General features: G+C 41.8%; 1 protein-coding gene across 12 annotated transcripts in view; it reads left to right on the top strand.

Moving 5' to 3' along the window:
* Positions 1-14,565, top strand: part of Ptprt (protein tyrosine phosphatase receptor type T) — a 1,083,833-nt gene that overhangs the window by 498,103 nt on the left and 571,165 nt on the right. The window lies entirely within an intron of this gene.

Raw genomic sequence — 14,565 nt, 5'->3', positions numbered from 1 at the left:
GGTGTGACTAGGGTGTGTACAACTCTATCTATGAGGCCTTTTGGCTTTGCCTGTTGACTAAGATTGGATCTCTGAATGGAAGTTATGAAATTAAGGGAGACTGATGTTCATTTTTCTAAAACTCCCATTATCTTCTTATCACCCTCAAATACCATTCCCTGAAAGTACTTTTGTCCCATATATACACAAAGGGAGAGAGATGGTATTTTCTAACTTTATACAAAGCTCGGTGAATTGGCCAGTGGTCCAGTCAGGTTCTGGACTTGGGTTTTGGGTTCCAGAGCTTTGGATCATTCCTTACTCCATGATGAGTAGAGAGGTGTGTGCTGCTGATAACCCAAGCTCAGGGCTGCTGTGCTGCTGTGGCATGGGGCTTAGTGAAGCATGCAGCACAGACTTCTGAGGGAAAATGCACCAAAGATGTTTCTGAGGTGGAAGTGAACAATCTGTAGGTATAGAAACATGGAATACATCTGAGTATGCTGCCTCTGGCCTGTTATAATTTGACAGCTGTGTCCCTAAACTTGTTGGCCTTTGGTGCATCATACAATAAAGACCACAGGGCTTAGGAGGAAATGTAGGGGTAGAGGTACCCCCTGTATCCTTAGTAACACATACGCAGGAGAGCACAATTTTAGACATCAAGTGGATCAGAACATGCAAAACACTATAATGCAGATAGCCAACATCTCAGGAACAGCTTGTTATTTGCTTTTATACAAGTGGTAGGGGGTTTCAGCCTGTGAGTAACTGGATAGCAGGAAAAGGACATCTGAACTAGATGGAAAGGAACCTCTAGGTACAAATGGATGTGTCTTACAATGTGGTGAACTGAGGAATTAGTCAGGTGGTGGTGTGTGTGTTTCTGTGTGGCTTAGGTTTTTTACTTCACTTCTGTCTTTGGTCAGCACAGTCACAGATGGGCAGATGTAGCATGTGCTCTGTGCTTACATTGTTCCCTCATTGATCAATTGTTTAGGAGCAAACTTGAGTTTCCAGTTGTTTGTGAACCGATTTGAGTGGCTGAGTTGACAGTGGCTAATCTTAGGCATCTCAGGAGTGCATCCAATAGTGTGAAAGCCAAGGAGCTCCAACATCTCATGGCTCAGACTTACTCCTTGGAAAGTTATTGAACAACTATGATGAACAGAGAGTCCATTTTCCCAACGATTTCTCTAAACTGGTCTTTGGTAAAATTCCTCATTGAAACCTGATTACGAAGCTGACTGCTTTCAGAGGACATAAGGGTACATTATTAAGCCGGATAATACCTTAACTCAGCTCTGCACTATAATAGTCATCCATAAAAATAATTGATTTGAACCTGTTGACAAGACTTCCCCTTTTTCCACAAGGTAAATGTAAGGCTTTGGAGGGGGTTCTGATCTTTAGAAATGATATTCAAAGCACTTTCAAAGCCCCTGTGGGCTTATTTGCTCATGATCATATAATGCAGTTAGAAATTCAATTGCGAGATGATCATCTCAATAAAAATTTATAACCTATTGCAAACAGTTGCCACGACTGTAGAAAGGACTTTACATGTGACAGACACAGTGGTCTGACTATCACTATAAAAATTATGAGTTGAAATGTTGTTTGTGGTATTGTATTTCCAGAAATGTTGGTGTTTAAGTAAGTTAGGCTTAAAGCTCAAATAGCCTATATTCTACAAAATGTGTCATAAAGAAAATAATCTTTTTTCCCATCACCACTGATGGTAGAATGTTCTTTGCTTCATAATTAATTTTTCAGAGAATCCAGGGCTGATATCCATTTGTAGATGTTCTTTATTACCGTTGGTATTGGGAGTTTTCTCCCCTCTCCCTATTCTATTATTAATCACACTGGAAATGTACTCATTATTTTGCAAAACAGAAAATGAGGGTGTGCAGAGTGTGGAAAGTATAATTTCTGCCCAGAGGAATTTACAGACTTGGTAGATATTCTAGACACTTTTTTAAAAAAAGGGTAAGATATAAAAATGAAGTTTGAGTGTTAAAATAGTGTACTTTGTGAGAATGGGGTGAGCAATGTCCATAGAGGCATCTGGAGCAGTGTGTCTCAGTGTGGGGTTCCTGGACCAGTAGCATCAGTGTTGCTAGAGACTGGACACTTTTGTTACCTCAGTTCTTAAGTTGAACCCTAGGTCTCCCTAGGATGGTGTAGGATATGGAGCCTTTTGGAGTGACTTGGTTATAGGTAGATTTGTACCATGTGAAAGAGGCCCCAACATTCATGCTCATTCACCATATGCAGGCACAATGAGAAGACTGGTCTGTGAGCCAACAGTCAGCCCTTTCCCAGCACTGTGCAAACAAAGGTTCTGTTGTTTATAAATAACATATTCTATAATATTGTGTCACAGTAACCAAAAAAGATTAAGTTCTTAATTAGTTAAGAATTAAGTAGATCCAGTCCTAATCTCTCTGTACCCAATGAATAGGAAAGTACAAGAGTGAGGGCTGGCAATCAGAAGCCCTAACTCACACAGAGTCACACACAAACTGTGGTGCATTGGCTTGCCCTCTGGGGGCAGACCCACTGACTGTGTAACTTCATCTTTAAGTCAGCTCTGAGAGGTAGACAAGGGGAATACTGAGACTCAGATAATTGGCTCAAGGCTACACAGTGTGTAAGTGCTTAAAGCCAAGTCTCTTGACTCTAAGGATCTCCCCGCCACTGATTTGATAGAGTCTCTAGCCCTGGGTTGGGGGTGGTTCCTCTGCTCACAAGTGTCCTCTCAAGTATGGGGTTGGGTAGTAACTATGGAGACAAGCTATAAATGAATGGCTGTGTTTGTCTTTTATACCAAACACTTACTCATTCTCTTCTGTGAGCCAAACTTTGCTCTAGGCAGTGGTAGAAGAGGCCAGCTTGGAAAGGACAGGACAGGACAGGCAGGGGAGAAGCTTGGCCATGGGTAGGTATAACTAAGCTTCAAAAAGATATCAGGGCAACCAAGTCTGTGATGGCAAGTAAGGGTATGTTCTTGTTCTATTGTGTATAACAAGTCACAACCTGATAGATCCTTGGCATTATAAGGCTGAGACTTACACTTGAGGGTGGAACATTTAGGAGTTTATCTGAAGAGTGTCCCAGACCAATGAGTCAGGAGCTCAGAGCACACTTTTAGCTAATTATACCATAGACAGATTCCCAAGGAGCTGTAAATGTGGGGATGGGTGAAGGGGATCTAAGGTGATATCTCCAGCTTGTTGGTATAGGCGACTGAGACATGAGAGGAGAACTGTATTCTGAGATGGGAAGTACTGAAGATGGCTATAGGAGTGAATAGGATGTGGTTAGGGGAAGATGAATAGCAGCCAATGGGGATATAGTCATCTGGAGCTTAAGAAAACTGAGCTCTGTCCATGAGGACTCCCCCAACTTCACCTGGACATTAAGGTAGGAGCCTCCTTAGCACTGATGAAATCAGTTTTTCATTCTCTCCATCTTCTTGCTGTCCCCTTAAGATGCTTCATTCATTTTTAATTCATCATTTTGTTCCTTTATCTCATTTTAATCATTCATCATCCTCCCTGAGATAAAGGCCTAGGGGCAAAGACAATGATGTATATCAAAGTGTTTTTGAAAAGCTCAAAATGCTCTTTAGACGCCTGTAATGAAACCAATCACTATCTGTTGATGGTGTTATGCATGGTATTATTGTGAGTTGTTACATACAGACAAGAAGGCTGGCCTGTTTGTTTTTAGCATGAGCACCCATTGAGATTGTGGGTCATGTACTCTTGTTCTTTTTCCTCTCATAGGGAGTACCATTTCTGAACATGATGCTCACAGTGCAGTCTACATTCTGGGTAGCCTTCTTATCTAGAACACTGGGTGTTTTCCTCTAGCATATTCCACACAGCAGGCATCTAGGCAGAGATGGGAGGTTAGGGATGCTGGATAATAGATAGCTCACTTTAAACCTTGACTCTAAAGGGAAGGCTACACTATCCTCACAGACCATTTCCCTGGTGAAGCAACTGAGCTATTACTATTTTCTCTATGTACTCAGTGATAACTTAATTGCCACACAATTCATCTTGGGGGTCACACCCTTTAGGCTCCAAGTACAGGCAGTTAGACATTGTGGGGCATATCTGTAACTCCAGCATGCTGGAGACTGTGGAAAGGAAGTTATGAGTTGAAGGCCAGCCTGGGCTATGTAGCAGTATCTTATATGGAAAAGAGAAAAAGTATGACTAGGAGGCAGGCTCTTGTGTGAATCATTTGGAGGTTTTAAAGAACCCTGAAGACAATGGCACTGAGAAATGTTACCCAGGTCATTAATTGGGAAAAACAAGAGGTACCATATGGACTCAGCCTGGCTTGGCATCTCTTCTGTAGGTATCAGTTTTAACAGCCTCACCACCAGCATGCTGGTTTCCTGAAAGAATCATCTAGCACCACACAGAAGAGACTCCACCACATGTCACTCAAGATCCACTTCCCCACAACAGCCACATGTAGGCCTTGGTTTTGCTGTCTGCCAGCATTTCTCGTTATCTCAAAATCAGGGTGTTGGAACCTTAAGCTGTGCCTCTTCTCCTCTTGAAATCTCTCCCCTTGCTTCTCAAATCCCAGCTGAAGCCAGACCCCAAGCAGCTCTCTTCACACCCCTGTTATAGTCACCAATCCATTCAGTAAGCTGGATGATTGTCCCGTCCTAACATGATTGCTGGTTCCTATAAATCAAAGACCCACTTGCCTGAGAGCCCACTTCACCGTAGTCCAGCAAAGTTCCGATTCCCCAAGTGGAAACTCACTCCACCCACGTGGTTGGAATTGCCTGCTCTGCAGCTGATTTGAAGGGCTCTCTTTCTGTTCCCGTCACCTGAGGGCTGATTGCACGCTATATTTTATTTACATATTTATGGGTTTCTACTTGAAATGATATGTGTCTAGTTCTCTCTTTTCTCCAGAGGGATAAAATGGAGGAATTCAAATTGCTGAGCTCAATGAAGTGAGAGTCATCATTAGAATTTAGTGAAAAGGATATGGGTCTTAGAGCCAAAGAGAATCTGTTTTTTATTTCAAGCAGGACATTTGCTAGCTGGATGACCAGGGATGTATTACCTCACCTCTCCATGCCTTCACTTCTTTTCTTCCATTAAAAGAAGATTATATCACATCACCCCACCCCCAGAGCTTCAGTAAGGACTGTGCCTAGCAGAGACACTAATAGAGCCTTTGATGAACATAAATTAGAATGGAATCTCAGACCTGGAAAGAGGGTTTTTAAACGTGGACTAATTTTGTTCCTTGAGCATGATAGATCCTATCATAAGAGCATTTCTGTAGTACTGTGCTTAACATAGAAGATCTGATGTCTTTGGGAAGATGGGATGCTTGTAGCTGTGCAGTTATCTGTGGTCCTCTCTGAGTAGCTTTGATGGTACCTGATGGTGGAGATAGAGTGCAGAGGATGGGGATTGGTCTTTCTCTGGGTTCTGTCCAGAGGCCCAGGCAAGGTAGAGACACGTGCCATTTAGATCCCTTTCTCTTCTAGAAGGTCGAGGAACATAAGAACGAGGCCTTGCCAGTTAAGAAAGAAAGGGTCAAGGAGAGTCCTGAAACCCTAAAGATAGCATCTTCAGGGGTCTCTTTTCTCAAAGAGGACACTAGGGTCAGTGTAGAAAGGTCTTTCATTCTAGAGAACAATTCTGCATCAGAGCAGAGTGAGAAAGGCAAAAAATACTTAAGTGTCTTCAAAAATAGGACAAGTTCATTTCACTATGCCCTGGGACCTTTTCTTTTTTTCTTTTCTTTTCTCTTTTCATTGCTATAAGCTTTGCTGAACCATCTGTAATGTGATGGTGTGTATATGTCAGGGAGCAGATGTGGCATAATTTGGCTCAGGGCATTGAACTACCTTCTGAGTGAATGTTATTATGAATATACAATCTCTTCCTCACTGTGGTCCTGCTCTATAGTCAGGTGAAATCATCCAGAAAGCTTAAGGGAACATGGCAAGGTTAGCCAATGAAAAAATATCAAATCCTCATCCCATCCAAAATGAAATAATAGAATCAACAGATTTTAAAGATCAGTGACAAAAACTTCATACATGCCACAGCATGCTCAAAGGGACATTGCTGCTGATACAATGCAAACTCAGACTAGAGACAACTACAAAACATATATTATGACCATTGTTTCCTCAGAAAGAGGAAAGGATTGGTTATGTCATCTCTCTTTGTTTTCTCTAGTGTTCCTATACTGCCCTCTTCACTTGTGGTATAGAACCATGGCCTGCTATTTCATCATTTCTAGAGCCTCCATGAGAACCAAAAGGTGTCTTCTCCGGGGTCCAAGAGGTCTATCTTCTCTTCTTGCAGACTCCTCTCCTCTTCCATCACATGCTGCCTTGGAGCCTTCCTTCCTTGGTTTATGAAAGAGGTGGCTGTAAGGTTACAGCCCTTTCTCTTAAAACCCACACTTCATAATCGCAGATACTTTCTTCCCCCTACTCCCACTGCATATTGTATAAAGAGTATGGTGTTGGGAGGGTGTGGTGAGGGTCCAACTGGGTACCTCCTTGCAACCTCTGGAAAGGATGGCTGGTGGTACCTTGCTCTTCTCTGCAGAATGCCATCTTTTTAAATCTGCTCATTAGTGGTCATAAAGCAAATTCCAGGGCAACAACAACAAGAGCATCATTCTGCATTCTCCCACACTTACATACTCCTGCCAGCCTCTCCTCTCTAGGGGCTTGGGGCTTCCTAGAAGCTGAAGCACAAGGAGAAGTTGACCAATTCTACCCCAATCTCTCTCAATCCTAAAGGTTCAGATCTGAGGAAAAACTGAGCCACACAGCCACATAGACAGTCACACAGAGACACAGACACAATACATACACACAAACACACACACACACACACACACAAACACAATGGTAATGAGAGCTGTGTGGTCCTGTGAGTATGCTTGTCCCATGGGAAGTAACACTATTAGGAGGTTTGGCCTTGTTGGAATAAGTGTGGCCTTGTTGGAGGAAGTGTGTCACCTGTAAGTGGGCTTTGAAGGCTCCTAGAATTCAAGAGAGTCTTCTCCTGGCTACATATGGATCAAGATGTAAAACTCTCAGCTTCTTCTCCATCAGCATGTCTGCCTTGAAGCTGCCATGCTTCCCACCATGATGACAGTGGACTGAACCTCTGAAACTGTAAGCCAGCCCCAACTAAATGTTTGCCTTTATATGAGTTACCTTGTTCATGGTGTCTCTTCACAGCAGTAAAACCTTAATTAAGACAAGAGCTAATACTATTTATGTATCAAGATAATTCAATGAAAACAGCCCCTATCTATATTAAAGTTGGGGTCAATTACTCCTGAAGCTCTAAAAGCTTAAGGTAATAAATACAGCGGATGGATGGTTGTTCTAAAGCAAACAGTGTCTGTCATCATGAATATCTGACGTCTGTAGCTTGCATAGCATGAGGTTGGCAGTGGGTAGCTTGAAATTCTTGCCACAGCCTTCAGGGCAGTTATAATTTCTTCCAGTGGCTATGAGACAGATAACATGACCACAGTCACACATCTGCCCAACTGGCAGAGCCAGGAATTGAACCTTTAATATGTAGTGATGTCTTGACTTCCTTCCTGCTGTTGTGGTCAAACACCTGCCAAACCCTGCAGGAGGGGCCAGTATAAGCCCCTTGCTGCCAACTCTCACACCTACGTTCATTCCCCGGGGCTCAAATGGTAGAAGGTGAGAATCACAATTGCCACAAGTTGCCCTCTGGCCTGTGAATTGTGTGAACACACAGAAAATAAATTAGAAAAATTAAAACAACAACTTTTAAGAAACAACCTAAGCAAAGGAAGGCTTAGTTTGGCTTATGGTTCAAAGACACAGTGCATCATGGAGGGGAGGTTAAGGCAGCAGGAGCCTGAAGCAACTTCTTCCATCACATTGGTAGTCACAGGTGGGGGTGGGGAAAACTGCTACTCAATCCCCTGTGATTGGCTACAGTCAAGGATTCCCATAACCACAATGGACCTGATTATTATGGTCCTTACACATCAATTATCACAGGGGATATCTACATCCTCATCTCCCAAGTGATTCTAGATCCTGTCAAATTAACAACAAAACTAAGATCAGGAGCTACCAAGCTGTCTAATGTTAGCCTCAGAATTCAGTGTGGTTATCAAAGCATCATATACCATGGCCAAGTGGGGCTTCTCTCAGAATATGGTGAGATATCAGAAAAACTACTGGTATGATATTTCTTTCTAGTGGTCAGAGGATAAAACCATATGATCCTCTCAGGAGAGGCTGGGAAGTAATTTGAAAGAAATTCACCCTTCATTACTGATCAGAATCCTTAGTGAGCTGGCAATGGGAAGGCGCTTTCTTATTTCAAGTGGAAAATGTTCTTATAGTCTCAAAGCCCAAGAGACTAAAGCAAACTTTAAAAAAAAGGGAGAAAAAACTAGTAGAAATACTAATGTATTTCAGTCTTGTAGTTGGACCAAGCAAATAAATAAAAATCAATAGTTACATGCCAGTAGTAAGTGATACAAAAATAAAATGAAATATATCATATTCCCAAACACAATTAAAATATAAATGCTTATGAATAAAGTAAGAAAGGCTCAGAATCTGTATGAAAATACACACACCTCTGAAATGTTATTGAGGACAATTAAACAAGACTGGAATAAATGGAGCCATATATCATGCCACTGGGTTAGCAAATTTAGTACTGTGAAGATATCACTGTTCCCAAATTAATTTATAGGTTTAATATAATTTGCAATCAAACTCCTAATGTGATTCTTTTTGGAACTTAACAAAGCAATTTAAAAATTGATCAGAAATAATAGCCAGGGGGAGTAATCCAGACCACTTAAAAAATAGCAGGAGGAGGAGATTTCTCTGAGATAAAAGTATTTATAATCACTATAATAATTAAAGCCCTCCATAGAATACAATCTATGGAGAAACAGTGTTTAGAGATTTATCTGATTGTGTAAGTTCTTAATAAATTGCACATGCTTAATAAATAGCATGTAATATAAATAATTTGGGAAATGGAATTTTTGGTATGTAGCATGATATACTAAATAAATTACAGATAGATTAGACACTCAAAAGTATAGATGAAGGTAATAAGTAAGAGAAAATAAAGAAGGGATGTTCTTTTATTAGGCAGGAGGCTCATTTCCTTAAATGTAAGCAGAAGCACCATCAAGATTGTGCTTATAAAGTTCACTATTCAGGAAAAGATGAAGGCCAAGGGATGTCTGTGGTGGATACTGACAGTACTCACAAATCAAATGGGTTAAGAGGCTACAGGAAAAGCTGCGGCAAAATGAGAACCAAGGGCAAATACCCCTGTAGAAAGTGCTGTGGTCACTAAAATGTGATCATGTTGATAGATAAACAGATGAATGGCACAAACAGATCCATGCAATGAAAATGTCAAAGGGGCAAGGCTTGGCGATGAGTTAGTAGGTGAAGTGTCTACTATGCAAGAATGAGGGGTAGATTCCCAGAACCACGTAAAGTCCTAGAGTACTGATGATGCCCATCTTTAACACCAGCACTGTGTAGGGTGGAGAAAGACGCACTCTTAGAGCTCCTTAGCCAGCCAGCTTAGCTGAATCAGTTCAGTGAGTCACTGTCTCAAATATTAAGGTGAAGAACAATTGAGGAATATGCCTCATGTCAACCACTGTCCTACATACATGCACATGCACACACATCTGCACGTGCACACACACACACACATACACACACGCATGCACATCTATATGCACCACACGTGCACATACACAGATAAGAATGCTGAAATACCCAATAAAATGTCCAGTGTTGCAGTTAATTAAATGGTTTCTTTTACCTGTAATATTACAAGAGTCTGTGTCTTGATTAATAATAACCAGCATGGTGAAGAAACAACAAAGTGAACTCCTCTTTATAACATTATTTTTTCTTCATTAATTAATTAGTTTATGTATTCACTTTACATCCCCATCACAGACGCCCTCCCTCCTCTCCTCTTAGTCACACCCTCACAAACCCCTTCCCTTCTCCTCAGGAAAGGGGAAGTTCCCTATAGGTACCAACCCAGCCTGGCACATCAAACAGGAGGTTCTGCAGGTAGGCTGACTGGCACTGGTGCTGAGGAGAGTTCCCTAATTTTTTTCTAAAAAAAAAATAATAATAATCAGAACTCGCAGAAAGAGTTCTACATCGAGGCCATTGCTGCATTATTTATAAGGGCAAAAACTTGCAAATCACGTAACAGAAACACAATAGGAAAATACTTAAATAATGTGTGGAACATGCACACAGTACAATTTTCTGCTAGGTTGTACGAACCACATTCCCAATGATAGTATTCAAGCCATAAGATGAACAATTCAGCTTACAAAAATGCTCTTCTGGGAGACCATGGTTTGGTTCCTGGCTTCTTTATGGTGGTTCACAACTGTCTGTAATTCTAGTCACAGGGGATCCAATTCTGGCCTCTTCCAGTACCAAATATGCACATGGTACACAGACACACATGTAGGCAAATCACCCTTGCACGTGAAAATGAATATGAATTTAAAAACTACATATGTAAACACTGTCCCAATGTGGAGTAATTTATCTGAGAGAATTATGAAGTATAGAAGATAACCCCACGCTGTATCCTGCCAGAGATAACCAGACTACAGGGCCCTCCATCATACCAGCCTAGGAGTTTGAACCCTTCCTTTTAACTATAGTTTCCAGAAGAAGAACAAAAAGCCACATCTATGATAAAGATTTTTATATGGTTGATTGGCTGATTAGAAACATCTATGATTATAGCATTGGAAAGCTGCAGAATTAGAGCCAGTCTATGTTAGATTTCCTCTTTATAGCCACTCATTACCTATCTCACTGTCTGCATCGTCCTCGTGACTCACATGAGACCCCTTGGGATGTACTAAGAGATCACTAGCTTCCACCAGCCACACTCAAATAGTGTCATCAGATAGCAACCCAGTCCTGTCTTAGAGATTTCCCCTCCTTGTTATAACCTGGCTACCTGGTCTCCCCACACTTGTATTTAGAGAATGTCTTCATTATTTTACTTTGTCCTGTTTTGTAACTATAATAGCTTCAAGAAGCAGCTTATATGTTAGGACACAATATTTGAGATAAACTTTATCTGTATTCTGGAGTTCTGGTCATTCATATTTGACACCAAAATAAATGATCTTTTTTTCCCTTTGAGGTAAAGGCTGTGTTTCTACATTGACAGTTTTCCCAGCTCTTAGCAGGACTAGCCGACCATAGATGGGGCCATTCCTCCACTCACCCAGAGCTCCATGAACACAGTGCTTCTTCTTCCTCAGTGCATGTCTTGGTGCTTGATGGAACAAGCAAGAGTTTGCTTAGCAAATGAATCCAACTATTCCTGAACCTGGAAAGTCAGCACACAGAGATTAGATTTTCATCTCCCATGTTCCCTCTCCCACATCACAACACAGATATCAAAGTTTTTCTTTTTCTCAGTGCCGATTATTGAACATATGGATTTGCATGTACTAGGCACATACTCTTCCTCTGAACTAGATTTCCATCCCCCTTATGTATTAGTTATCTCTAAAGGAACAGACCTGATTGAATGCATACATATTAAAAGGATATTTATAAAAGCAACTCGCAGGCTGAAGCCCAAGCAATCTAACAGTGGCTGTCTCCTGGTAGACAGGCCAAGAATACACGAGTTATTCTGTCCATGAAAGTGGATGTTTGAGCTGTCCTGATTTGGTGGTAGAGTCCCCAGAGAATTCTTACAGAGCCACTGGCCAATGGTCCCTTTGGAATCCTTAAGCCATAGGTTCTAATACCAGCAAAGGAATGCCTCAGCCACAGGAGAGATGACCTGGACAGCAGTAGTGGAGGCAAGCAGGCAAAAAGCAAAGGTTTCTTTTTATCCAGGTCCCATTATGTGAGTTCTCATCAGAGGTGTGGCCCAGGTGTAGGTGGGTCTTCTGACCTCACATGATCAATATTTGGGATGTGTCTCCCCAATTTAGGTGATCCACTCAGGGAATGGTACATCTGCCCATTCTGAGATACGCCCAGGTACATAGGTTTTATTTGATTCTGGATGTAGTCAGTCAAGTTGACAATTAAGATTAGTCATTATACCTTTTGTTGTTGTTTTGTTTTTTGGCTTTTTTTTTGTTTTTGTTTTGTGTGTGTGTGTGTGTGTGTGTGTGTGTGTGTGTGTGTTTGAGACAGTATCTCACTACAAATTAACTCTATAACCCAAACTGATTTTATACTTGGCATCCTCCTGCCTCAGCATCCCCATCCAAAGCAATGGAGAGTTCAGGCATAATATGCCTGGTCAGACTGCAGTCATGTTGTGCTTGATACAAAGCAATTGACTTGCTCCAGGCTCAAGGTCCAATGCTCTGTGCATATCTCTTGCAGAGTTGAACAATGGGTTGGCATAGCTTGGCTAATTTTGAGATGAAAGGTCTAAGTTGCTGAAAACTCCTTAATATGTTTTCAGTATAACTGTTTACACAGGCATGCTTGCACGTGTGCGCACACACACACACATACACACACTCAGATATTGAAATTATAGGTCACTATAAATGTTTTATTTTTGATTCACTAAACTGCATAAAATTTACACAATTAAAAGTGCCTTCCCCTTAGGGTCAAATATGTCTATAAAGGAATGGTTATAAACCGTAAAACACTCTGTACAAATGTGAGAGGCTTATTTCTAATTAAATTTAACAAATTGGTGGTATTGTGAGAAAGCTACAGGCTAGTTCTACATTGCTAAGTCCCTAAGCTGCAAATGGAGCAAGAGCTGGCTTTGTTTTCAAGGTTCATCTGACTTTGGACCCAGATCCATTCATTTGCGTGCTGGGTGGCCTAGCACAATTTGCTCGACTGCTCTAAATCTCTTCACCACCTGTTCACCAAAGATACTATTGCCACATTGGGAAGTAGTGAGAGGTTTTGGGAAGGGCTAAGAATATACTTGTGAACTTACCTCCTTGAACCTGCCCGTACCCCTGCAAGGCATGAGGTAGATATGCCGTCACTGTCACTACCAAGGCCAGAGAGCTTAGATTTCCTCTGTGTCACACAGCCTGAAGTCTGAGTGCAGAGGACCTTGCTTTTTAGTCTCCCTGACAGTATTACTCTGACATTGAGCATCAGGGCCTGAGTTTAGTAGGAGCTTAGCACATCTGGGCTTGCAGTGCTTTAAAACCCTAGAGATAGTCACTTCTATCCACATCCCCTCACCAGATAGCTCACTGCTGTGAGCCAAGGGACAAAGGGAAGATGAAAGATGACTACTACATCCACAAAGGAACCTACCGTCACAGGCAGGGGGACATCAGACTAGAAAGAAGCCCCAGATACGTTATTCAGCATGGCACATTCTGAAATGTTAAGTCCCTCTCACACACGGAAGGATGGGAGAGTTGTTCAACGTATGAGTCTGGCTTGGTATGGAGAGCTCTTCCATGGGTTCCATTTTGCAGGCACCAAGGGTAACTAACTCATGTGTCATTCTGAGCATCAGGAAGGTGAGTGTGCCAGGAGCTAGCCTGAGGAAGCATGTGAGAGAAGGTAGTGGGTCTATAAAGCCTGAGTGGTAGGACATCCACCCTTTACTGTCATGTAGATGTCCCCTATGAAACACAACAGTGGCAGCAGAGGGTGAGCCTTCCAACCAGCTGACTAAGGTCCAAGAGCAAGTACAGCCACTCTGGGCTTCTCCTTTTTACCTCTTGCCCTTGAAATAACACATTATCAAATTGTTATAAGCTGAAAACAACTTTTTTTTTTTTTAGTGAACTAAAATATATCCCATATTCCAATTAGATGAGTTTTTGCTTGTGAGCATCCCTTCATGTCACTGACATAAATCTCATGGCATCATGGCCTGTGTGCCATATGTGATCCCTGCCTGTCACTCAACATCAGAAAGTAAATATTTTATAAGTTTTTGTGGAATTTGCACCCTGTTTGAATGGCTCTTTGGTGACCCAGGAGTCTAATTACCCCAATTTGCTAAATGATTCCTATGTAGCTTCATATTTAGGCATCCCCACAACCTCGCTTTACTGCCATCCTATAGCCTTCTGCTTGAACACTTCCTTAAACAAAGTTTCAAGGAAGATATTATAAGACAGAGACATCCTTATGGCTCTTGCTGTACTTCACAGATTGCCTCCAATGATATGAGCAGTTCAGTGTAAGCTTGCCAGGATTGTGTACTGTCAATTTGTTTAATTTTGCCCATTTCACAGGCAGAAAACTGGGATCCCAGGTTTACTCCAATTTACCTTTATGCCTCAGAACTTAGGGCTTGATGTGTTCTACCACAAGGCAAGCATTCCAAGTAACTCTTCTGCATCTCTCCTGTGCTTTTTATTTTGAGACAAGGTCTCACTAAATTGCCCGGGCTAGCTCTGAACTCACTTCTCAGCCTAGGCTGACCCTGGAGACCCTCCTTCCTTTACTCTCCCCTTATCTCCAGTCTCTATCTACCTCCTCCTCCTCCTCCTCCTCCTCCTCCTCCTCCT

Source organism: Mus caroli, chromosome 2, assembly GCF_900094665.2.
Source record: "Mus caroli chromosome 2, CAROLI_EIJ_v1.1, whole genome shotgun sequence".
NCBI lineage: Eukaryota > Metazoa > Chordata > Mammalia > Rodentia > Muridae > Mus > Mus caroli.
This window is presented reverse-complemented; position numbering and strand designations above follow the sequence as displayed.